This window comes from Polyergus mexicanus, unplaced genomic scaffold, assembly GCF_030449975.1.
Source record: "Polyergus mexicanus isolate NDT 795.1 unplaced genomic scaffold, iyPolMexi1.0 SCAF_12, whole genome shotgun sequence".
In the NCBI taxonomy this organism is placed as follows: domain Eukaryota; kingdom Metazoa; phylum Arthropoda; class Insecta; order Hymenoptera; family Formicidae; genus Polyergus; species Polyergus mexicanus.
Window position 1 is genome coordinate 3,709,290 of NW_027223332.1, and position 25,252 is coordinate 3,734,541.

Sequence of the window (25,252 nt, forward strand, 5' to 3'; positions counted from 1 at the left end):
AACGTAATCGCCTAGTTTTGGTCGCCATTCTCGCCGTCGTAGATCGTAGTATCGCTGCTGTCGCTGGAATCCCCTGGCCAGGTTGATGCGTACGACCTCCTCGGCGTCCTGTAGTCGTTGTCGGACGATGTCAGCGAGATTAAATTTATAGATTATATAATTGACTCGATACATTATATATAAAGCTTAAAATATATATTTTTTATCGATTATATAATTGATTTGATACATTATATATAAAGCTTAAAATATATAATATACAATAATTCAATATAATTTATAATACAAGTGTAAATATAAAGTAATATAACATAGAATCAATCGCACATATCGCGCAAATGATCGCGCCACCTCAAACCACCAATCGTGCAGTTTGCACGCGTTCTCTAACGCGCAATTCTTCGCGTGATATCCGCAACGAAAGGCCCGCGAAGCGTTCAGAGTCTCCAGACGTTCGATGTCCTTGTAATCAGTGTCGATAGTCTCGACGGAGACGACTACGTCGCGACGTTTCCCAAGATCTTGATCAGCTACTTCTTCTTCTCATGACCTTTGACGTAGATTCGCACCGTCGAATCGGGACTAGATCCTCGACATACGGCGTCCCGAACGAGTCTCTTCATCGACCCGTAATTCACGTGTCCATCATTCCACTTTAGCTGGTGATGATTTGATGTCAACCAACACACTCGCGATTTTTCCGCTCTCGTGAGCAGATCCCACGACATCGGCGGGCGAAAGATGTGATGCGTCAATTCCGCGCCATTTCTTAACACGGCTACTTCTTTCGCGACGAATCTCTCGTTAACTACGAAACCTTGAAGATCGACGAAGATCGCGCGTCCATCGTCGTTGTTAGCCGTACTCGAAGTGTCCCCTCCTAGATTTCTTCTTAAGCGTTTTATTCTCTCTCCATACTTTTTCGAATATCGTCGCGCTTACACAATTCTGCGCACGACGTTGGTGAGCGGATTGTACTCTACCACTCGATCGTGAATGATAAGACAGTAGGCTGTGGTGTTAGAGAGGATGTTCTTCTTGCTGTCGAACTCTACGCGAACGTCCACGGTGGCGCTCTTGATCGACTCGTTCTGTCGAGAACAGTCGATGACTACGAGCGGGCCATGGGCTAAAAATTTATTCAGATTTAAGAGCGCTTTGTCTTTGTCGCATCCGTAGTACGTTCTTCGAAATTTCGAGTACATGTCGTATAACACGGCGACTTTGTGCTTATGGAAATCCAGATTTATGTCGTCGTAAGGATAAAAATCGGAATTAAGATACAGCTTGACATTAGTCAGTTTGCAATCGTCGAATAAAGAAGGCTCCTCGGATAGAACGTTCTTCTTTCCGGATTGTAGCGCGAAGATATCGTATCGCGGTTTCTCGAGCTGCGTCGCCGCTTTGACGGCCCACGAGTGTTTGGTCGTGCTCTGTAGAAGCGGAACTCGTAGAGATCCCACGAGCGAAAAGCGACGCTCAGGTATCGTCCGCTATCCAATGTGCGCAATAACCTTAATTTATTAACGTCGTTTAATACTACAATATATAAGGCATTCGCCATTGTATTTTTAACAAAACGATTTTAGCCTCTTGCGTTTCACGCGATATGATGCAATTGTTATCGTTGCGCGCTCGTATTAGAATAAGTTCGTGTCGCGCGTTGATCACAACACGCTTGTAATCTTCGCAAAAACCTAATAGCACGTTGAGAGGTACGCAAAAGTTGAAATCGCCGATCGACGAGTGAGTTGTCGCCGATAAATCCCATCCGGCGTTTTTTAATGTTTTGCCTCTCGACCGTCAGCGACGCGTAATTCTTGATCGTGCTCGTTATTCCGACGTTTCTGCTTTGATCGATCTTCACGCCGTCGAGCTCGTAGCGAATCTCCTCGAACATAAACGCCGCGCAATTGTTCACTAGTCTCGTCACTGACTCGACTTCCCCTTGCGCGCTCGGCGCCTTCTTCGACTCGAGTCTGCCTTCAATGTCGAGAATGATGTTCAGAGAAAACTGTCGCAGGGTAACGTGTACAAATCCTACTGTTATATAGGAATTCGTATCTCGTCGCTATTCCCGAACGTGGTATTGGCGTAAGGGTTGTACGTGTGAGTCTCGATCTTGACGATGCGATCGTCGAAGACCGGCTCCCCACCGATGCTTAGAATGTCGCACATTTTGATTTTACGGAGAAGCGGTCCTCGGCACGACGAAGCCCAAGGAGTGCAGGAAAGCTGCGTTGGCGACGGTCAGTCTTCCTCCCTTCTTCCTTCTCTTTTTCGCGTCTAGGGCCGACGCGACGGCGACGACTGGCGCGTTTCGCGCGTTCGACTCGTTCACTACGAGCATCGCGCGCCTCTTTACCGTTTTCGCCGCACATGCAGACGAATCGTGATCTCGCTGCGAAAATCGATCAGTCTTCCGTTCTGATCCACAACACGCACGTTTATATAGGTAATGGTCCGCGCGATGATCGGGAGGTAAATGATCTGCGCCGGGATCTCCGACACTTTATATCCGGGTGGAACATTAGGTGCGAACTCGTGTATAGTATGCGCGGATTTGTCGTTGTGATACGCCCCTGTCGTAACGTTGCACTCTATCCGAATGAGGTTAATGGTCATAATATTTATCGGCTTATCGGACGCGTACCATTTGTTCGGTTGTAACACGCGAGACGAGAAACCCAGTAGCGAACCGATATTATCGGGTTTTGTGAAATTTATTCGATACGCGCACTTAATCTCGCTTCTCATAGTGTTATCGTTACCGCGAAGCCTTACAGAACTTTTACTCTTATCACCATTCTCATCGTCTTCGAAATAGTCGTCGCCAACGTTGTATATGTAATCGTCATCGCTCGTTTCCGGTTCCTCGTTTTTGCGCTCTCGCCTCTCCTCTGTCGCTCGTCGTTTACGACAAATCGCGGCTCTTAGATACCCGCTTGTAGCGTTTAACTCATAAGATCCCACCGGAATCGCGATAACCTCGTCGTTATCATCCAAGTAAAATTTATTATTCGTGGAATTTACATTTGGTATCGTGTTTCGAAATTGGTTAAACCTAACTCGTAATCATCGTCGTTTAAATCCAGAGGCGGAAAATAACGCGCCGCGAGAACGCTGCTTCGTCCGGAAAGAGTGAGAGTCAGCGACATGATCGGCGAGAGCGATCGAACTGCGCTCGATCGACGAACGACGGTTGATATTATAGTCGACGATTCCTCCAATCGGCCCCCCGGAGAAATCGAAGACTCAATTGTCCGCAGATATTCTGATCGCGCGTCTGTTTGGAGCGACGATTGTACCGGATGTTCGCGTCGCGCCCGAGGTAACGCGCGAGTTTGCGCGGAAGACGAAGATTGCCGAAACCGTCGTAGTAAATTGCGTCGCCCTCTTTCTTCGCGTACGCTACCCAATGAGTACCTGGTCCGGACGCGTCAAAATTTACAATGCCACTCTCGTCGCGGCGCGCCCGCGACGGAAGCGTGTCGAGCATTAACACGCCTCTAAAGTGAGGCACGCGCGAGAGTATTGCCGCGCGATTTAACTATTCGTTCGTCGTTGCTCCGACAGATGGGAGGATCTCTAGCGTTTGTTTACGCGAAGTTTTTTTTAGCGTTTCCTCTTTTTCTCGTCGCAGACGCGCCACTTCCGTGCTTGTACGGCGTGAGATATAAACCGCGACCCTCCATCGCGCGATCATGGCGCTGCAGCTCCTCCAGCTGTCGTCGCGCCGCTTTGCGATCGTTTACCGCTTTCGCGATTCCCGCTGCTCCTCCAGCCAAAGAACCGAGAGCTCCCAATAACGGCATTAGTGGTAAGAAGCCGCCGCGTTTTGCTATCGGAAGCGTTCTTTTCCTCGTAGCGGTCGTTCTCCTTTTGCTCTTCCTTCTCTTGGTTCTCGTCGCGCCCATTCCGAGTTTCGTCTTCGATTTCACAGCCATCTATACAGCCGCCGCTGCGGCTCTCTCGTCGAGAGTCGAGTCTCTCGCCGCGACGCGCTCGTGCGCTCTCTCGGCGATCACGCGGTCGGCGACGTGTCGATCGGCGAGTTCGCCGCTTCGCGAGTACGCGATGTCGTGCTCGCGGCAGACCGCGTCCAGAGGATTGACGCCTCGATCGCCTCGCGCGAGCCGTTTCGCAAGACGGGTACCCGGCCCACAAAATTGTTATCCTGGTATATGTAGTTCGAAGGGGAGCGCGTTTATCGCTTTGTTCAATAAACCGGCGCCGCCGATATCACCGCTCACACCGTACCGCCGCTTCGCGAGTTGCATTCGCCGCAATCTTTAACGAGCGGCGCCGGACCGTCGATGTGCGTTCGTTGCCAGGGACGATTGTAATGTTCCAGGCATCGACGGTAGCGCCGCACTTCCGGATCCACTCTTATATGTTCAGGCAGTTTCTCCCACAATTGTTCCATGTAACGACCGAAGTGCTTTTGCAAAATTATTTTCGGGATAAACCGCAACTGATCGGGGGTGAAATCGAGAATATCGTCACCGTCTATTAGTAGTATAAACATCTCAATTTACCGCGCACGATTCGCTACTGCGCGATCGGTGGCGATTTATTCGTATATAAATAAAAAGGTCTTGCCCCGCTTCGCGCGAGTGTATCGCGCACGCGCGCGGCGAGAGGAATGCGCTTCGTGCGGCAGCCGATCGCGATAAAGGTGACGAACCTCGACGATAGGGCGCGACCGTCGGAGGAAGCACACAGACACGGTCGTCTATTATCAAGCGCTATTCGCTGCGTTATTTGCGGCCCCTCTAGTTGCGGTAAGACGAACGCCTTGATAAGTTTGTTGGAAAGCCCGCATGGCGTACGCTTCGAGAACGTTTATGTTTACTCGAAGTCGTTGCAGCAGCCTAAATATCAATATTTAGAGAATTTATTAACACCGATGAAAGATATAGGTTATTTCACATTTTCTAATAACTCTGACGTTATTCCGCCCAACGAAGCGCTCCCGAATTCGATATTCGTGTTCGATGACGTAGCGTGCGACAAACAGGATACTATCAGGGAGTACTTCGCTATGGGTCGACACTCGAACGTCGATTGCTTCTATCTGTGCCAAACGTACGCTAAAATACCAAAGCATTTGATTCGAAATAACGCGAATCTGTTGATTCTTTTTAAACAGGATGGCACTAATTTGCGTCACGCGTACAACGATCACGTGAACACGGATATGTCGTACAAGAATTTTCACGCGCTATGTCGCGCGTGTTGGTGATACAAGTATGGTTTCTTAGTGATCGACAAAGATAGCGCGCTTCGCGCCGGCAGATACAGACGAGGGTTTAACGACTTCGCTGGACCGTAGAGCGATCAGTCGCCGCGAATACGTCGAACGCACCGATCGCTCTCCCCCCTGCGAGCGAGAAGAATCGATTCGTTAGTCGCAATGGTCTCGACGGATATCGGTGAACGTGAGAAGACGGCGAAAGAGATCGCTAAGACGCGCGCGTCGATTCGTAAAAAACACAGAGCGTTGAAGACCGGCAAAATGGAAAACGAGATCGCGATAGAGAGCCGTTTCAAGCCAATCGTCGAACCGTTGCGGCGCATCGCCGAACGCGCCGATCGAGACGAGATAGAGCGAGACGAGATCAAACGCGAGACGATAAAGCGAGACGCGATCGATGCCTCGCTCGTGACGACGAGCGTCGAGGAAAAATGGAAGGAGAAAACGCTGACTCCCGTTTGGAAAAAACCTAAGGCGAAACAAATACGAGCGCGACGACGATTGGACGCCGTCTCTACTCCGTTAAACGAGTATCCCGTCCAGAGAGATTCATTCACGCGAGACGAAACCGAAGAAGAAGCGTTCGAATCCGAGAATCTCGAGTCGCCCTCGACGCTCGAAATACCCGTTAGACAAACTCCGCGAATTTCTCAAGATCATGAAATGTCACACGGTCGGCTAAGACCGTTGGGGCGAAAGTACATGGGACCTCTTCTTGGCGGGGAAGTGCCGAACGAGATCGATCACGTTTACATCGGCGGGGTCTACATCGGCGCGAAAGGCGCGATGCTCGGCGATAAGCGATTCGACGTAGACGCGAATGATTCCATACTCATAAATGAGATTAAATACATTGGTACTCTCGGTTTGTACGAATTAATCTTTATGAAAACTCCTGATAGTCTCATATATACAGAAAAGGATATAATAACGTACAGGGGTATATTGTTAATAACGAACGCTCATAGACGCGATCATGACGCTAGAAAATCTGTCTTAGGAAATAAAGGATACAAATACATATTTGTTATTGCTCCGCTTATCCACGGCAGCGGCGCGAAAAAGATGGGCGCGGGTCGCGTACCGTCGACCATGCGAGTCACGGACGATAGAATCGATTACGTTCATTGGGATGATCCGAACGAATTAGTGGATCGTCTGCGATTGCTGGACGCTTCGCGTCGAGCCGGCAACAACGCTCACGAAAACGAGATTCTATTGATAATCGAGAAGCTTCGCGAGACGGGAGCGATCGTATAAATCGAACCGTTGCGTCGACGACCGTCGCAGTCATACGCGGGATTCGTGATGTCCGTGAGCAAATTCGGCACACCTCTAAAAAACCGAGGCTACGACGTGAGAACCGGAAGACTACGTCCGGCTATCGAGTCTCGGCGAAATTACGTGCGCGATAACGCGCTGTGTCCAAGCTCTTCCATCGAGTACGACGCGAGAGAGCGCAAGATAAAACGTCTGGCTCAGCCTCAAGAGGACACCGACGCGACGAGCAAAAGCTACGTCGAGGGAATCGCATCGCAATTGAGAAAAGACGCGGACGAGGCGGGGCAGGGCGTCATCCTACTGTTCACGAGACTCGCCCAACTCGATAACGCTCTGGGTAAACGAATAGATGTCTCGGAGAGTTTCGTTTCCGGGATCAAAGCGCGCGACGACGCTCTGAGTAAACGAATAGACGCCGTGGAAAATTCCGTTTCGAGAATAGAAGCGAGCGCTAACGCTCTAGGTAAACGGATCGATGCTTTGGATAAACAAATCAACGGTTTAAACGATCGGATCGATACCGCGAAAAATACGATATCGCTAAACGCGGCGGAGTCCTCGACGAGAAGCGCGAGCAATTATAAAATACTGTTCGATCAGGGTAAAATAATACAGAAACTAATCCAAAAATCGCGTGTCGCGGCAAATTCCGCGGCGAATTCCGAAGCGAAGATACGAGAATTGGAAAATTCAACGTCGCGATTGAAGAGAGACGCGGACGAGCTATCGGGAAGAGTGAGGGAACTGGCAAAGATTCGCGGGAGCGGCGAGCCGCTCGAGAGAGATATCCCGCCCAACGTTATTCTCGAGAGAAAGAGGAGAGAATTATGAGCGTCGAAAAACGAAGACTAGTCGAGGAGTTGCACGCGCCCGCGAGAAGAAACATCCCGCGTCGTCGCGTCGCGGTGCGCGGGTACGACGACCTGTGGCAGGCGGATGTGGTCGAGATGCGTCCTTACGCGAGACTCAACAAAGGCCACAACTATATACACACCGTTATCAACGCGTTAAGCAAATACGCGTGGGCTGTACCGTTTAAGAATAAGAGCGCGAACGAGGTTACTCGAGCGTAATCTAAGATACTGCGAGATTCTAAGCGGTGTCTAAAAAATCTGCAGACCGACAAAGGAAAGGAATTCTACAACGCTGAAGTGCGAAAGTTCGCGGAGAAGCGCGGAGTGAATCATTACTCGACGTACTCAGTGATGAAGGCGTCGAACGATTCAATCGCACGCTCAAAAACTCTATGTAAAAGTACTTCACGCTGAATGGAACGTACAAGTGGATCGACGAATTATCTCGGCTCGTCGAGAAGTACAATACGCGAAAACATCGCACTATAGGTATGACACCCGTCGACGTGACTCCAGCGATCGCCGATAAATTTTTAAATATTGTGTACAGCAATATAAAGATTGCGGCTCCGGTGAGATTCAAAGTAGGCGATCCGGTACGCGTCAGCAAGTTTAAAACGATCTTCGAGAAAGGCTTCACACCCAACTGGACTACTGAGATTTTTTGAATGGGAGTGGTGCACTTGGACACAGTACAATTGGACACGGTGCAAATGGACACGTTACAAATGGACACGAGATTTTGCACACGGTTCAATTGGACACAGTGCATTTGGACACAGTAATTTTGGATACAGTAGCTTTTGGACACATAAGAAAATACGCATCGTTTACTTGGACACCGCTCAATTGGATACTGTTCATTTGGACACCGTTCGTTTGGACACAGAAAGATGCGCACCGTTCATTTGGACACCGTTCGTTTGGACACCGTTATTTGCCCACCGTTCGTTTGGACACCGTTCATTTGCCCACCGTTCGTTTGGACACCGTTCATTTGCCCACTGTTCGTTTGGACATCGTTCATTTGCCCACCGTTCGTTTGGACACCGTTCATTTGCCCACCGTTCGTTTGGACACCAAAATTTGATTTAAGTTATACGATGTAATCCATACCAAATTTTTGTTTTAAATAAGAAATAGGTTTGGGTTAGGTTATATCTTTCGGAAGTGGAGCCCCCCCGCAGGGGGGGGGGCGGAACCCACTGTATCCATGCATGACATCCAAATATGCGAAAGGCTAAACAAAGTGCTAAAAGCAATGTAAAATTAATGACATCAGTATCAGAGATATATAAGTATGAATATATTTTATTTTGACAGATATTATAACCTTCAAATGTATCTCCTTTTCACGATTTCATATTTTACATAGATTTACCAGTATAAAGTGTTATAGGAATACTGATTATATTTTCCCAAAATGATTTTTATTTCTCTCCATCTGTTACATATTCAGACAAACAGTGCGCATGTTTCTGTGTACAAATGAACGATGTCCAAACGAACGGTGGGCAAATGAACGGTGTCCAAACGAACGGTGGGCAAATGAACGGTGTCCAAACGAACAGTGGGCAAATGAACGGTGTCGAAACGAACGGTGGGCAAATGAACGGTGTCCAAACGAACGGTGGGCAAATAACGGTGTCCAAACGAACGGTGTCCAAATGAACGGTGCGCATCTTTCTGTGTCCAAACGAACGGTGTCCAAATGAACAGTGTCCAATTGAGCGGTGTCCAAGTAAACGATGCGTATTTTCTTATGTGTCCAAAAGCTACTGTATCCAAAATTACTGTGTCCAAATGCACTTTGTCCAATTGAACCGTGTGCACAATCTCGTGTCCATTTGTAACGTGTCCATTTGCACCGTGTCCAATTGTACTGTGTCCAAGTGAAGGCCACTCTTTTTGAATAACTAAGATACAACGGACTAATCCCGTAACGTATCTGTTGAAGGATTCGCGCTGCGAGCCGATCGCCGGAGAATTCTACGAACACGAGTTGCTGCGCGTCGGCGATCCCGACGTATATCTTGTGGAAAAGGTGCTGCATCGAAGCGGCGACGAGGTTTACGTGAAATGGCTGGGAATGGACGAGTCGCACAATTCTTGGATAAATAAAACAGCTGTATTATGATAAAAATGTATTTTTATTAAATAAAATTATTCGTTAATAAAATAAAAATTATCGCGGACTCTTCGCGCTATCCTTCTCGCACTGTCCTGCTCGTGCTCCATACGAGTTCTTTCTCGCGCCGCTACGCGGATAATTCGTAGAATGTTAACCGATGTTTTCTCACCCCGACGTTTCAAATCGAAATATACTTTCCGTCGATTTGGAAACGTCGGGTTTCGAAAATCTAGGTTAAAAACGCGCATTTCGGTCCTTCTCGAACCATCTTCAGTCCTTCTCGAACTATCTTCGGCGCGATCGCGAAGTACGCGAAATATTATATCGAAAATGCGATGGCAATAATACGCTGAATATATAAAATATGTTATATTATTTATAAAATAATCTATGTTATTTATAAAATATGTTTATACTAACAATAAACTATTAAAGTTTGAACGTTTTAAGAAACCTCTCCGAGAGCGTTGTAGATAGAATGGCGAACGCGCGTCTCGCAAAATTACGAAGCACTCGTGAAAAAACGCGCGATCTCGCGAGTTCGATCCTCGCGTTCGTTTATAAATATTTTATTATTTATTTTTATTAGTTATTCTCTTCTATCGCGCTCTCGGAGTATTTTATTAAACGCGAATAATATTTATTACATTCTCGATATACGTTTTTCTCGCTCCTTACAGCGGTATTTTATAATGCCCCTACGGTAAAGTATCCGTAGTTTCTGATATCGCGTATCGCTTGTCATGCGGACTGAGCGCGACCTTCAACTCCGACACCGTATACACCTCGTGTAACTTGGACCTTACGCAAAACTGCTCGCGCCTCATCTCGATCCTTCGTCGAAGACAGCGCGCATAATCGTCGAACGTTATCGTTCTCGCGACGGCGCTGCTCTTAACGTCCTTAATCCTTTTCGTATCGCCTCTACCGTCGACTCGCAGCGCATACATCTTCGCTCTGAGCCCGACGAATTTCGTCATGATCGCGCCAGCGTTCTCGTCCTTCATCGCACCAGGTATTTTCTTATTAGCGAGAGGCATACCGTACGCGTTGTTCGTCGCGTAATCGCTCGTATCGAATCTATCGATGTCGTGCTTCATATCCTCGTACACGTCCTCGCACTCGACGCGATAAATGAGACTATCCGTATCGGTGTACATTATCCTACACTTATCTCGATACAACGGTAGCATATACTAGTAGTGAAATTCGTACAAACAAATCTTGGATACGTCGAGAATGCACATACCTACGTAGATCGGTTTGTTGAACTTTACCTCGAGTTTGCGCAATTCCACGGCTACGAGATCCTCCGCGAAGACGCTTCTACTGTGAAAGTTCGGCTTCGCGATCATTGCCTCCGCGCCGTATCGTTCATCCCATCGAGTCACGAGTTGGACATTCGAATGATTGCGCACGTTCTCCATAGTTTTGCCGAACACGGCGTTATTCATCAATTTGTACAGATTTTTCTCGAACCCGTTTTTCGCGTTAATTCGTAGTATCCTTATAATTTAAATTACAATTCGAATGCGCCGGACCGTCCGGTCAGATGACAGTGATCGCGCACGCGAGCGTCTTCCGATTCGAACGGTCTCTCGCATACGCTACAGTGCGTCGCGCTCATGAATCTCTCCCACTCGTCCGGTGTAAGATTCGTCATAGGCGCATCGGTGTCGAGAATAGTCTTCGCGCGAAGCGCTAGATCGCGCAGTTCTTTAACGAACCACGATTCGCAATCCTCGCCACGATAAGCTCTGTAAGTCGAGCTAGCGTCCTCGAGCGCGCATTGCGCGTAATATTCAGCGCTATAGACTTTGTGATGCTGAACGATGGACGTGTTCGACGTTCTCCTCTCCTCTTTCTTCTCCAGCACGCATTTGAGATCGGCGTACACCACGAACGGAAGTCGCTCCTTTCTACCGTAGTTGCGAAACTCTAACCATTTGTCGTCTTTGGTAGGAAGGACTATAGCGCACTCGTTCATCCTTTCGCAGTCCGCGCTGTGAGCCGATAACTTATCGCTCGTTCGAAAATAATGCATGCATCTGCGACATAACGCACATTTTTAAATTGCGTACATTATCAGCATCACGCGACAATTCTTTTAATTTGTACTCATCGATCGCATATATGCGATTTATTTCGCCTACCGCACAGTTGCGAGCCGATGAGTCGCGACAGATTCTTGATCCACGTGAAATGCGCTGCATTATCTCGTTGCGTCGTATCGTCCAGATACAGCAGATTAACATGTCTGTCCTTCTTATCACCAGTGAGACGCAGAGGAACGATACGGCAGCCGCCTTTCCCGTCCTTCTTATCCCGAACGGTGTACACGTTGATAGATATACCGTTAATACGCTCGAATCTAGTAATTCTGTTCAAACTTATAGGAAACTCAACGCCCTCCAGATTCAACACCGTCGAGAAGTGAGGATACCGCGAGCGGATATAAAGCGGCGACTACCGCTCACGCGTTATCCGTAGATCGCACATTAACCACCGCTTTCTTCAACATAATCTCTCGCGGTATCTCGACGCGACATCCGGCGCGCATAGAATTGTACCTATTCACGTTCACCGTTAAATTTAGTATTCGCGATATAGCCCATCCGCTATCGCGCTCCTGAAATTCCTCCAACGAGGCTAGAGTAGTGTCGACCTCGCGCTTCCCATACCACTCTCGCAGATCGGAAAGAGGTAGAAGCGGATAATTCTTCGTGGCGATAGTCTTAACATCGATCTGTCGCCCGAGACGAACTCGCCGATGAACGCGGTATTGACCTTGACACTGTTATATCCATCCATAACATCGCGTATTAGATCGAGCACGGTATCTCTAGCGTCCTCGAGAAATCGCAGAGGTTCGATATAATCGAAATTGATAACCGCGCCGGTTAAAACGTGTCTAGAGAAAGCCGTCTCGATCTCGGATCACGAAAATCCCTCGCGCCTCTCTACGCCGCTTCCCACGTGTTCGAAACGTCGACGCAGATCGTCTCTCGCGCCCGTTCAAGCGATAAGAGAATTGATCGCTCCGGTCAATCTCCCCTGGCGCTCGCTTCGACACCTTTCCCGCAGAGACTCGAGACGCTCGTCGCACCGTCGCGCCCACGCGCGATACGCGTCCGCCGCACAGTGGGGCGATATGGTCGAAAGTCGGACATTGTCTTGTGCATTTTTATTTTGTAATAAAATTATTCAAAATTTAGTGTAAATAAATAAGATAGTGCATAAAAGATAGATGAGTGCATATTTCAATATTATTTTTAGATATACAAGGTGTTCCGCAAAAATATACCAAATCCAAAAAAGTTTTTCTATAAAATATTCTATACATATTTCCTGAATATACTGTATATATTTTTATATTATTAGATATATTTGTGATATACTGAAGACATCAAATTCTATAAAAATAAACAAGATATTTTATTTAAAAAAAATATATCTTTTTATTTTAATATCATTATGTATTTTTAAATGTTGTGTTAGCGGTTTATTTAATCTAAATTTAACTTTTATCTATTTCTACTCTTGGCATTATCCAGAATTAACGACGAAGACGTGGCAGATATTTAATCTCTTTGGGGTACTTGTTTTATGTGAGTCCCCTTGCCTTTCACATTTTTAACATATATTAGAATGGAAATTATTTTTGTTAATTAGGATCTATATGGTATCATTATCCTTGAATTCTAAAAGATTTTTAACATCCTCAGAGAGATCTTTTATTTTATTTTCGATAAATTTCCGTGATGATGAAATAATTGGATCTGATGCAATTAACAGATTGTTAAAAATATCTGTATTATTGCATTTCCGTGACATTTTCCGAGAATTATTTTCTCTGTATTTCCTGAAATATTTATGATTTGCTTCTAGAGCATCTTCAGATAGCTGATCAATTGGTACTATCACATGTTTGATTATATCTCCTTCATGGAGAAGAAGTTTGTGTACAGAAGCTGGCATATAATACCACGGGTACAATGAAACATATAATTCAGCGATTTGAAAAGCGAAATCTGTAAATTTGAATATATTAATTTTTTGTCCACTAGCAATGGCCTGCAAAATAATTGAAAATCTAATTATTGAGTTTTCATCTAAACCTGTAATTTCTGCTGATAGTTGTGGATTACCAAAGAATTTTCTTGCTGTGTTACCATCGTTAGAGGTGCCTTTTCCTTGTTTCACAATATCTACTATAGGGGGACCGGAAACTAATGTCGTTTCTGCGCATGTCGATATTCGTTTGTCATTTATCAGCTCATTGTGTACTTCAAAGTCATGCCAAAGACATTTTAATGTTAAAGTGACTTGTTTACTCGTAAATAATTAAATCTTAAATTTTTTTTGCAATTTATGGTGAAATGGCCAGCCAAATACCAGAAGAGGTACATATCCGGCATTGTATGCTTTTTGAGTTTCACAACGGTAGTAACGCAACAGTTGCTACCAAAAACATTTGCGATATTTATCCAAGTGCATTAGACGTTCGTAAATGCCAAAAGTGGTTTTCTAAGTTCAAATCCGGTAATTTTGATTTTTTCGACTCGTATCGATCAGGAAGACCAACAACTTTAGACAATGACATGTTAAGGGCGGAAGTGGAAGCAAATCCGTGTCAGACAATCGAGGAACTGTCAAACACTCTTAACCAACCTTGGTCGATCATCCAAGAACATTTGCAGCAGATTGGTAAAGTAAGCAGCGCAGGTGTTTGGGTCCCGCATAATCTGTCCGAAGAAAACAAAGCTAACCGGTCCATCATATGCAACTTATTGCTTCAGCGGCACAATACAGAAGCGTTTTTTGATCGCTTGATCACTGGAGATGAAAAATGGGTCCTCTATGAAAATCCAAAACGCAAAAGGCAGTGGCTCTCTCCGAATGAATCGCCACGAAGTACAGCTAAGCCAGGTTTACAGCCCAAAAAGGCACTTTTGTGTGTTTGGTGGAGTATTCGCGGGGTCGTTCATTTTGAAGTGCTGAAACCTGGACAAATTGTGAATGCAGACCTTTACTGTGAACAATTGGATCGAGTAAATCAATCTTTAATTGAAAAGTGCCCAGCGATTGTCAACAGAAAAGTCGTTATTCTGCAACACGATAATGCAAGACCGCACTGCGCAAGACGAACCCTGGAAAACATTAATGAATTGGAGTGGGAGGTATTGCCTCACCCACCATACTCGTCCGATATTGCGCCATCGGATTTCCATTTATTCCGATCACTACAACATTTTCTAAGTGGCAAACAATTTGAAAATTTGGATGATGTCCAAAATGACATCTCCAGATATTTTGCTTAAAAACCAATTGATTTTTATCGATCCGGCATTGAAAATTTGCACACTAGATGGCAAAAGGTTGTTGATAACGAGAGTAATTACATCATTGATTAAAAATAAAAACTTGTTAAAAATTTATCTGTTTGAATTTAATGTAAAAAAACGACATTACTTTCCGGCCCTCCCGCACAGTAGGCAAGATTCACGGCTGGCACGCTGCTGGCCCGTGTTCAAGTCCCGTCGACGCGCGACTTTTCTTTTAGTAATTTTTTTTCAATTCTTTTATTTTTTTTCTCGTTTACGTATCTAATCTTACTTAATATCAATAACAAACATTGCATTACAAAGTTGCGGGGAAAAAATTGCTATACAACGTACGGTTTTTGGTAAGATTTTATAGTTTTAAAACGAGCTCTTATTGTTAAAATCAACGATCCGGTCCCTTGTCGAAATTCCAAGTATTTTGGCATCGTTCGCTACCTGCGTTTACCATTAGAATCAACGATCTGCCCCCTTTTTTGAATGTAAACGAGCTTTGTTTCCCGATCTCACTCTTAAAACAGCCGTGCGTCTGTAAAGCGGTAAGCTTCATAAAATGTGCATGGTGTGACACCGTGTTATGCTTTGCGTGCTTTTATGATAAATACCACCCAAACGATTGTTCTTCTGATGTACACAGTGATAGCGAATAATTGAAACGCCTGCATGTATATATAATATAAAATAAATGAAATTACTATCGTACGTAGCAATTTTTTTCCCCGCGACTTTGTAATGCAATGTTTGTTATCGATATTAAGTAAGATTAGATACGTAAACGAAAAAAATAAAAGAATTGAAAAAAAATTACTAAAAAAAAAGTCGCGCGCCGACGGGACTTGAACACGGGCCAGTAGCGTGCCAGCCGTGAACCTTGCCTACTGCGCCGCGCTCGCTTGCTCGACAACGCAGCACAGTTACTAGTACTCACTATACATATCGCGCGTGAAACTACCGTAGATTTTCTCGGAAACCAAGCCGTAGTGCATAAATTCCCGTTAGCCTGGTACTTAGGGCAAATACCTCTACAACATACCTGAGTCCCATCAAAATCCATTTGTACCATGTTGCGGGGTCCCCTTGTGAATTGATATCATTCATCTGTTTGGGAGAAGCGTTACATATGTAACATTTCATAGATGAACTTGTATCTGTTAAAATATTACATATTTTGTTATCAACCATAGTTAACAATTGTTTATGTGTGATAAAAATACCCTCTCCCAAGATAGATGGTGTCAATAAAGATATCTGATTTTAAATGTCTTTTACGCAAGATTTGACTTCATTTTTCTCTTCTTTAACAAATTTAAACTGGATTGGTCTGCAAAAACGACGTGGCGTTTCGGCGGGTGACGCTCGGGATCTTCGGCTGTGCTCGGGCTTGTCGTATAACGGCGTAACGGCGGCCGTATAACGGCCGTACGGTTGTTTACCGCAACGGCGATAATTTAAGTATTAAAAAGGGCGCTAGGCGCCTCTGCCACTGTCCAGCTGGTGTTCGCCGGGCGGCAGACTTCCGGCTGACTACTTGCCGGGTAACGATGGGGGGGTGCATCGTTACAAAGGTAAATAGATCTTTATTTGTTTCAAAATTGTTCATATTTTTAAATTTACAAGATCTTTTGTAAGTGACAAAAATTGAGATGTTTGATTATAGGCGAAAGTTTGCCGTGTATATATTCCACAGACCGAATATGAAGACTCAATCTCAACGCAGCTCAGATAATAAAACAATATTTTAGATAATAAAATAATATTTTGACGTTGACAGTATCTCTGGCGAATAAAGATTTAGTCAAAATTACCCCGAGCAGCCTGTAAGTAATATACTATTGCATGTCGAATCTTGACGTCGAGAATTGGAAAAAACTCTACGACACCTACTGGACATACTGCGCTAGATGTGCTCGGGGTAATTTTGACTAAATCTTTATTCGCCAGAAATACTGTCAACGTCAAAGTATTATTTTATTATCTAACATATTGTTTTATTATCTGAGCTACGTTGAGATTGAGTCTTCATATTCTGTCTGTGGAATATATACACGGCAAATCGTTTTGATGGATACCTTTCCAATATTATACTCCACCCAATTCATTAATTTTATTTCACACGACTTAATTTATTTAAATATCTCAAGTCTACATTAACCTATTTATTTCGCTCCATACGACCTTAACTTATTTATTTAAAACATAATTCTAAATTATTTTATTTATTTTACCTCACATGACTCAACTTAATTTATTTAAAAACATAATTCTAAATTTGATTTTTATTTCATACGACTTTAACTATTTAATTACAAACATAATTCTAAACTAATGTATTTATTTTACGTCACTCGGCCTAAATTAATTTATTTGATATCAGTAACTCTAATTAAGTTGTGCGTGGTTTTAATTGTTTTAAAATACTTCGTTTACATAATTAGGCATAACGGTACAACAATTTAAGATATCCGTCAGACAGGTTTGAATTTTAATAAATATTAGTCGACCTACAAACACACAACAAATACGATCAACAATATCACGCGAAACCGATACAGACAGTGTAAATTATCGATGTCAAAAATCAGTTGCGTCTTGAATTTCGTGGCCCGCGGTGATCTGTACAACCAATGCAGCACGGTTACGAACAACATAAACCCTTTGAAATAAGTCATATACGGCTGGGACCATAAAAAAAGACCATATTAAGTGAGATGACAGGATTGCTCGGCGCCAGCGACATTCTCACACCACGTACGTTTTAAAATTATTTGCATTTTTAATTGTAAGAATTGATCCATGTATAACATATTGTTAATCATAATTGTAATAGATGCTGAAGAAGGTCCAAACCTTCGGACCGAAACGTACAATAAACATTTCAAACAAACTATTGTATAATCGCGCAATGATTACGGCGCTAAGCTCTCAATAAGCCTTCGTTCCGCATTATACTTAATATAAAATTATTTCGAATTCTGTTATAATCTTTTTACCGCTTATTATAACTTTTAACGTAATTTTTTCATGAAAAGGGTGCCCAGGGGTGGGCCAAATAGGATATTTCTGTAAAGTAGACACTTTCCACAATTGATTAATATATTGCACATGTTGGACCGTTTTGGACCATTAATCTTTAAGCACTTTGAAAGTAAAACTTTAATTTTTTTCAAAATGGTTAAGGAAAATGTTTATATATATATACATATCGGAGGACTAAGAACTTTTAACTAACGTAAATATTATTAGTGAGGTTTGCTAAATAATTGCTAAAATTCATTTTATGTGAATTCCTTTTTATATGTAACACACGATGTCTTAAAACTAAGCAACAAAATTATAAAAATTTTTCCATCCATTTAGTACCAAATTTCATCATATGTTTTCTATAACAATAACAAGTAAAATTTTTACAGATAAACCACGTCTTTTCCTCGTCGTAATCCTCGATGTAGAACAAAGCTCTCGTCGCGCAGCCGCCGCACTAATTATTCGACACGTCGAAGACCTCGTCGATGAGATCGTAAGCGGGCACTAACTCGCTATACACTGTATTTTCACGTGCGTCGATGCGCTTTTCACGAAACTCGATCTATGCACGCAATACATGCAACATCTCTCGTCCTCCTCGAAATAATTTCCGTTCTCGAATCGGCAACTAAACTTAAAAAAGCAATGCACGACGTGATTCACCTCCCACGAAAATTTTGGAACTCCGTATCGCCGCTTCCAATTGCGATGAAGCAAATAGCTATCGGCTCCGACGTTCGCGAAGGGCTCGTCAAATCGCGCCTCGCTTGCCTCTCGCACGAACTCTTCCGCGAAGCCGATCTTTTCTCTACAGTACAAACAGTCCTCTATGTAACATTCGCGCAGTTCCTTCTTCAAACAATTCGGTATCTCCAGATTCTGTATATCCTCGATACTTCCGATTCGAATATTCACCGCTCTTCCGGCTAATCTCGTTAAAGCGCTCGGTGCGCGCTTTATCGCGCCGCGAATATTCTCGAATGTACTAATACCTCGAGATCGTCGCGGCGTCCTTTTATAATGGGGAAAAATAGCGAGGACGCGCCCCGATTAACCGAGCCGGATACTCGCTCTCGGACGCGTCTCGTCACCGGACGCGCGTCGTCGCCGGAAAACGAAAAAAACTCACCCCAAAACGCGATAAGCGCGCTCGTATCGCCGCTAACGCGCGCCGCGAAAAGAGGAAAGCGATAAAAAACGCTCCTCTCTCCGTTCGACTGCCCTCCGACGATCCTCCGTCCCCCTCGACGCCGAATACCCGATGTCCGCTCGCGGATCGCGCGCTAGAAGCCGCGCGCGCCCCCCGAAGAATCGCGATAGCGGATCGCGTGCTAGAAGCGGCGCGCGTCCCTAAAGAACGAGTCGCGTCAAGGTCGAGTCGGGGAGGATCCGCGATCGACCCGAGCGCCATCTCCCGGGCGATCTCGTCGACTCGTACCCGCTCCCCCATGACGTCACGCGATCCCCCGACACCCCTCTCCTCTCGCCACGCTTTCCCCCCGGCCGCGCTTCCCGTCTCGCCCTACATACCCCCCTGTTCCCCCCCGGCCTCTACAACCCCCCTTGGTCGTCACTCTTTCTCTTTCTAGGCATATCTCTGTCCTTTTCTCTCTCACGGACTTCTCTGCCGCACTCATGGAACTAAATGGGCTTGAAACCAACCTAAATATCCTACTCAAATGTTAGTTAGAAGAAAGAAACCAATAGAGTAGTCGTTATATAGAGCAGTCAAGAAAATCATTATATACAAAACAGTTCTTAAAAAAGTAAAAAAATTGGATCGTGTTGATTATTTTATAAAATGAAATTATAAAAAATAGCAAATGAAATAGAGAAAAAGCAAATTTTTAAATATTTCGTATACTTACATATATATTTTTATGTTTTAAAAATGATTCCTGTTCTGTCAAACGTAAAAATGTAGAGAGCATCTAAAATGTTTAAAAAATTTAATTATCATTTCCATTCTAATTAAGCTGAATAAAAGAAATATATGAAACAAGTATACCTACCTGTATTTTGTTAATCATCCTGTGGATTCTATTTTCCTTCCTGCATATTATATTTAAGAGAACAGCTAAATGCAGTATTATTATTTTATAAATCATCTGTATGTATAATTGCAGCAACTACATACTCGCTAACTTCTGGCTCATCTTCATCACTACTACTGTAATCTTCTGATGAACTACCCCAATAAGGCATTCTATAGCATTTGATGCGTACTTGATTTACTTGGATACAAAAAATGTCACTACTTAATGCGGAACATTTATATATTTGAATTTCTGAAGACGAAATATTAACATCGTAGAATGAATTTACTTTTTGAAATTTCTTTACAATCAAATAATATATGGCTTTGTCCATGAAGATATTGATAATGAGGCAAATCGATCCATCGTGTAAAATATAGCAATTATTTCGTATATCTAAACTTAACAAAACTCCATTAAATACCAATTTACGATACTGACAGCTATTGGGATTAACATTAGGCGGAATAGGACCTCCATTATACGCTGCACATACTTGCGTAGAAGAATCAATGAGTTTGGAAAAATGAATTCGGGTACGATGTAAATTTGTTTCATGAGCTTCCATCTTTGCCATCCTATTGGAAAACTGTTGAAGAGGAAAGTTAGGTTTTCTACAGTATTTTCTGAAAATTGACATATTATTTTCATATGGGAAAGCAGAAAATGAATCAAGGGGGCCTAGCTGCCACACATCATTTGTGAGATGAAGAAGACCGTGCACATTATATGAAATAAATGTTGAACCATAAAGATTCTCACATTGAGCAACAAATTTTTGTAGAGCAAGTTCAGCAAAATTTAAATATGCTTTTGACGGTGAAGTGGATACCAATATTCTTATGGCAGTATGCAAAAACAAAAAATGAGTATATATTTGTTGATTCAGAACACCATATGTTACTACTGGACCTATATAGCAGAAATTGACGAAATTCTGTTGCCTTGTATTTAGTAAATGCATGAATTGCTCTAGGACGTCTTGCAAATTCTGACAATATGTTTTAAGATTCTCTAATCTTTGAGATATTATAGCAATAGATCTTTCTGATAACTTTGAAAAACGTGTATATTTACCACATATGCATGCGGATAAAAGTTTTTTCATAACTCCCAAGCATACCAGATGCATATATTCGAAAGGAACTTGTGAAACCATATCTATAGATAACATTGACAATGGACTTTTGCCATCTTTATGATGATCCTCATCTATATACTTGATATATTCTTCATATGTTCGGAGAGCATGATTAATCCACCAAACGTAAAACTGCCTTCACATCGTACACCTGAAACTCTACATTTTGAACATGATTTTCCAGATGTATAGCCTCTATGATTAAGAACAAAAGCTCGAGCTGGTGCATCAGCTATAAAGGATCTTCAACGTATTGCTATCTTATTGCCACCAAAAACTATACCACTGTTGGTTATAATAGTACTAACATCTGCAACAAATTTTTCAAAAAATAAATTAGCGTTGTGTGTTTCTCAATACTACTATATATTCCAATTACTATTGGCCTTGTGTATTTTATATTTGCAAGTCTACATTGGATTGGCCAGATGTGGGTATTTCCTGACTTGTCTAAACTACATCCATCTGTATTAAAATCTATTTCTAATTCATGTGGTATAGATATCGATGGAAGACGTAATAGTGTTTTAATAATTCTTGCCTCAAGAGAGAAATGAATATATTCTCCTGGATCTATTTTGGATATGACAGCAGGTATTCATGGAATTTTTAAAAGAGTTCTAACATCTTCTGGTAATGAAGAAAAGCATGTATGTGTTCGAAGAACAGATAAAATATTATTACTTTGCACATGTGTCAAATTATTATTAGCAAAACACGTAGCCAAACGATCTTGAAATGTTTCTTCTAAGAAAGATGAGGAAGTGGAATCTTCACTTTCATCATAACTACTAACAGACAATATATCATTATCGATATTATCGATATTTGTAATATCAGAAATATCATTTGCAATAACGCTTGTAAAAGGAACTTCGTCTGTCCGAAAAGAATAAGCAACATGAATATGAGAAGCAGCACTATCCGATTCGTAACAGAATTTTGTGAAATATTTATACGCAAAGCGTCTTTAATTTCAGAAATAATCCGCCTTCGTTGCCTCGCAGACAATCGATAGAAATATTTACGCGAAACAGTATATTTAAGCGGTTTCATACTCGCCTTGAAAGTCTTTCAAAAATCTTCTGCAAATATATCCTCTGCGATATCCTTGTGGCAGTCACAATAATCAGGAGTAAACAGAATAACTTGGAAGCAAATCTTCTGGAAATATAACCGCTGCGATAATCTTATTGCGGCACTCACAATGGTTGAATTCAGAAGAACTCGGAAGTAATGTTGGAGGTTATAGGACAGATTCGCATGTGCGCAGAAGCATCAACTTGCGAATGCTCAATCGTGTATGTATACATATAAAAGGCATCGTTAGACGCTTAAATAAACTTATTCAGTGTACTAAACAATTTTTGAAATAATAATATAAAAAAATAAAAGTTATAAATTATATCTAATGACCATACATGTTTTATTTATGTAACATAAGATTTAAAAAATTGAAGTAAAAATATATATAAGTAAATTTTATTTTTATATATCATTAATATTTCTATAATTGAGGTAAATACTAATAAAAATAATAAATAATAAATAATAATAAGTAAAATAAGAAGGAATATAATAAGTAATTAAAGTAATAAAATATATATGTGTAAACGTAAATTATCATCATACCCAGCAAGCAAAATGATGTAAACTTTGCAGCAAACTCGAGCATGCCTTTACAGCAAAATTGTGACAAGGTGTGTCCACAAAAAGCTTAGCTTTTGCTAGCAAGGCTTGCCGCAATAGTGTGACGCACATTTTACGCAAATAATAGAGCAAACCTTGCGGTGCATGGCATGGCAGCAAATTTGTGGCAAGAACAGGACAAACCTTGCTGTATACGGGATGACAGCAAATTTATGGCAAGAATAGGGCAATCCTTGCCATGTACGGCATGATAGCAAATTTGTGATAATTCTCTGTATAGGATGATTCAGAAACTCTGCGACAAACTCTGAGGAACGATAAATCTCGCAGAGAGGAATATTTTTTGTGAAGCAATCCATCATGTTTTCTAACGCGGCGTTTAAGAATATGCGACCGAGCAGACAAGAGTCTTAGGTGGCATTTATTATAATTATGAGATGATGATAATATATGAATAATTGAAAATGAATTCATAATATAATGAATATATGAATTATATATATATATATATATATATTTACATTTTAAGTAAACAATAAATGCGGATGATTTAAACTTTTTTAGACATTTATCTACCCGATCTAAGAGAGACAATCAGTCCAATATCTTAATTCCCTATGTTTGGGATTGTATCAGTAATTGAACTGATAGAAATAATTATATTTTTAATCTTCTGTCAGTTGCTTTTTGCAAGCTTTATATACTTGTCATGACTAAAAATCAAATACGAGATGGATGCATATAGCGCGTCGCATAACGATGAACAAACGAACTATCGGCTGAATACTATATTTTTGTAGTTTGTAATAAAGTAAAGTTGTAAATTTGCTGTCATGCCATGCATGGCAAGGTTTGCTTTGTTATTTGCGTGAATTTTGCATCTCGTTGTGCCAGAGTATACTTTGTTCTATTCTTTTCGTAAATATGTTATTATATTGTGTACAATAAGGTTTGCTCTGTTCTTGTCGTAAATTTGCTATTATAGCGTGTATAACAGAATTTGCTACTAATTGATGTAAAGTTTGTGTTACACCGTGAATAGCATCATACGTGTTCTTCTTTGCGTAAAATTTACGAGCAAGGTTTTTTTCTATTATTTACAGCATCGTGAGACAAAAAATTTTGCCGTCAATTTGCTTCAAACTTTTTGACAAACCAAAACAAGACAAATGTTTGCTAAACAATTGTTGTCAAAATTAAAGCATACCTTGTCGCAAAGCTTTGGCAAAACGTGATTTTAACATTCTTGGCTATCTGGGTATATGTACATAATATGTATACTTTGATTTTCTTTGCATACATATAACTATATATTAATTGCACACTCAACCGAATAATCCTACATGAGCGCTGCAAACGCGCCTTGAGAGACAAACTCGCTTTGCGTGTGTGCGTGCGAGCATGCGTGAGAGTCTGAAACTGATTATTATTATAATGATGAAGAACGAAAAATGTCACATTTTTGGTATACGATTATCATTCCTCAGGATTGACTGCACCGATCTTATTCGAACTGGTCGCAATCGAAAACTTGCATCCACATTGAATAAGAAAAGTGCCGTTGGATTATCATTGCTGGGGTTACAACAAAGAGTTTTACCGAGAGATCCGATCATATTTCTCAAAATTCAGAAAAGGCCTTATTCGAAACAATTATCACGTGCGATGCATAATTATTATTCAAAAAAATTAAATTAGACTACCAGGAAATTACTGAATTATAAATTTTTAGTTTTGTTGCTATTCATGCACCAAGTTTTGCCAGATTATATATATTTTCTATATCTCTTGTTTGATTAAATACTGACCTGGTATATAACAATTGTTTTTTATATACAGGATGATTCAAAACAACCTTCTGTCCTTACAATGTCATGTACTTGACACTATTCTAAGACGATTTTTCCTTTGCCAAAACTATTCTGATGCTTAGTTTTTATATTATAAGCCAAAATAGTTAACGAATTACGGACCGCGTACGCAAGGCAGGCAGGAGCGGCGCAACTCACCGTCTCATGCTGGTGATTACGTGAGGCGCTCGCTGCGATCAACTGTTTGCTACATGCGATGGGATGTATGTGTGAGAGAGAACGTATACGCGTATACACACACATACACATTCTCTCTCTCTCTTTCTCTCACTCACTGACTCTTACCTTGTATGTAGAGATTCGTTGCCCTCATACGACTCAATAAGTAATATTTCCGTATGATACAACGAGTAACTAGCAAACTTTTTTTCACTCACAAATTGTATCACTTATCGAACTTTTACGAATTAATCCACGCACTTTATCGATAAACTGAATTTATTAAAAGAAACGATGTTATTATGCGTCATTATATTTTCATATTTTATAGTTTCATGTTTTCGAAACTATCGAATTTACGACGTCGAAGGCTTTAGCCGATTATAGGACACATAATAACGTCCGCGTCGATCACGCGTAATGTGATACAATCAGTTGTTCGGCATCCGGCAACCGGCAATGCTAGTACCGACATAACTTGCTTGTGTCGTCGCGCAGTCTCCGCA

At 42.2% G+C, this 25,252-nt stretch overlaps 1 pseudogene; it reads left to right on the forward strand.

Annotated features, from left to right (window-relative positions):
- The first annotated feature begins 13,755 nt into the window (after positions 1 to 13,755).
- Positions 13,756 to 14,356, forward strand: LOC138938235 (uncharacterized; annotated as a pseudogene).
- Positions 14,357 to 25,252: the final 10,896 nt, after the last annotated feature.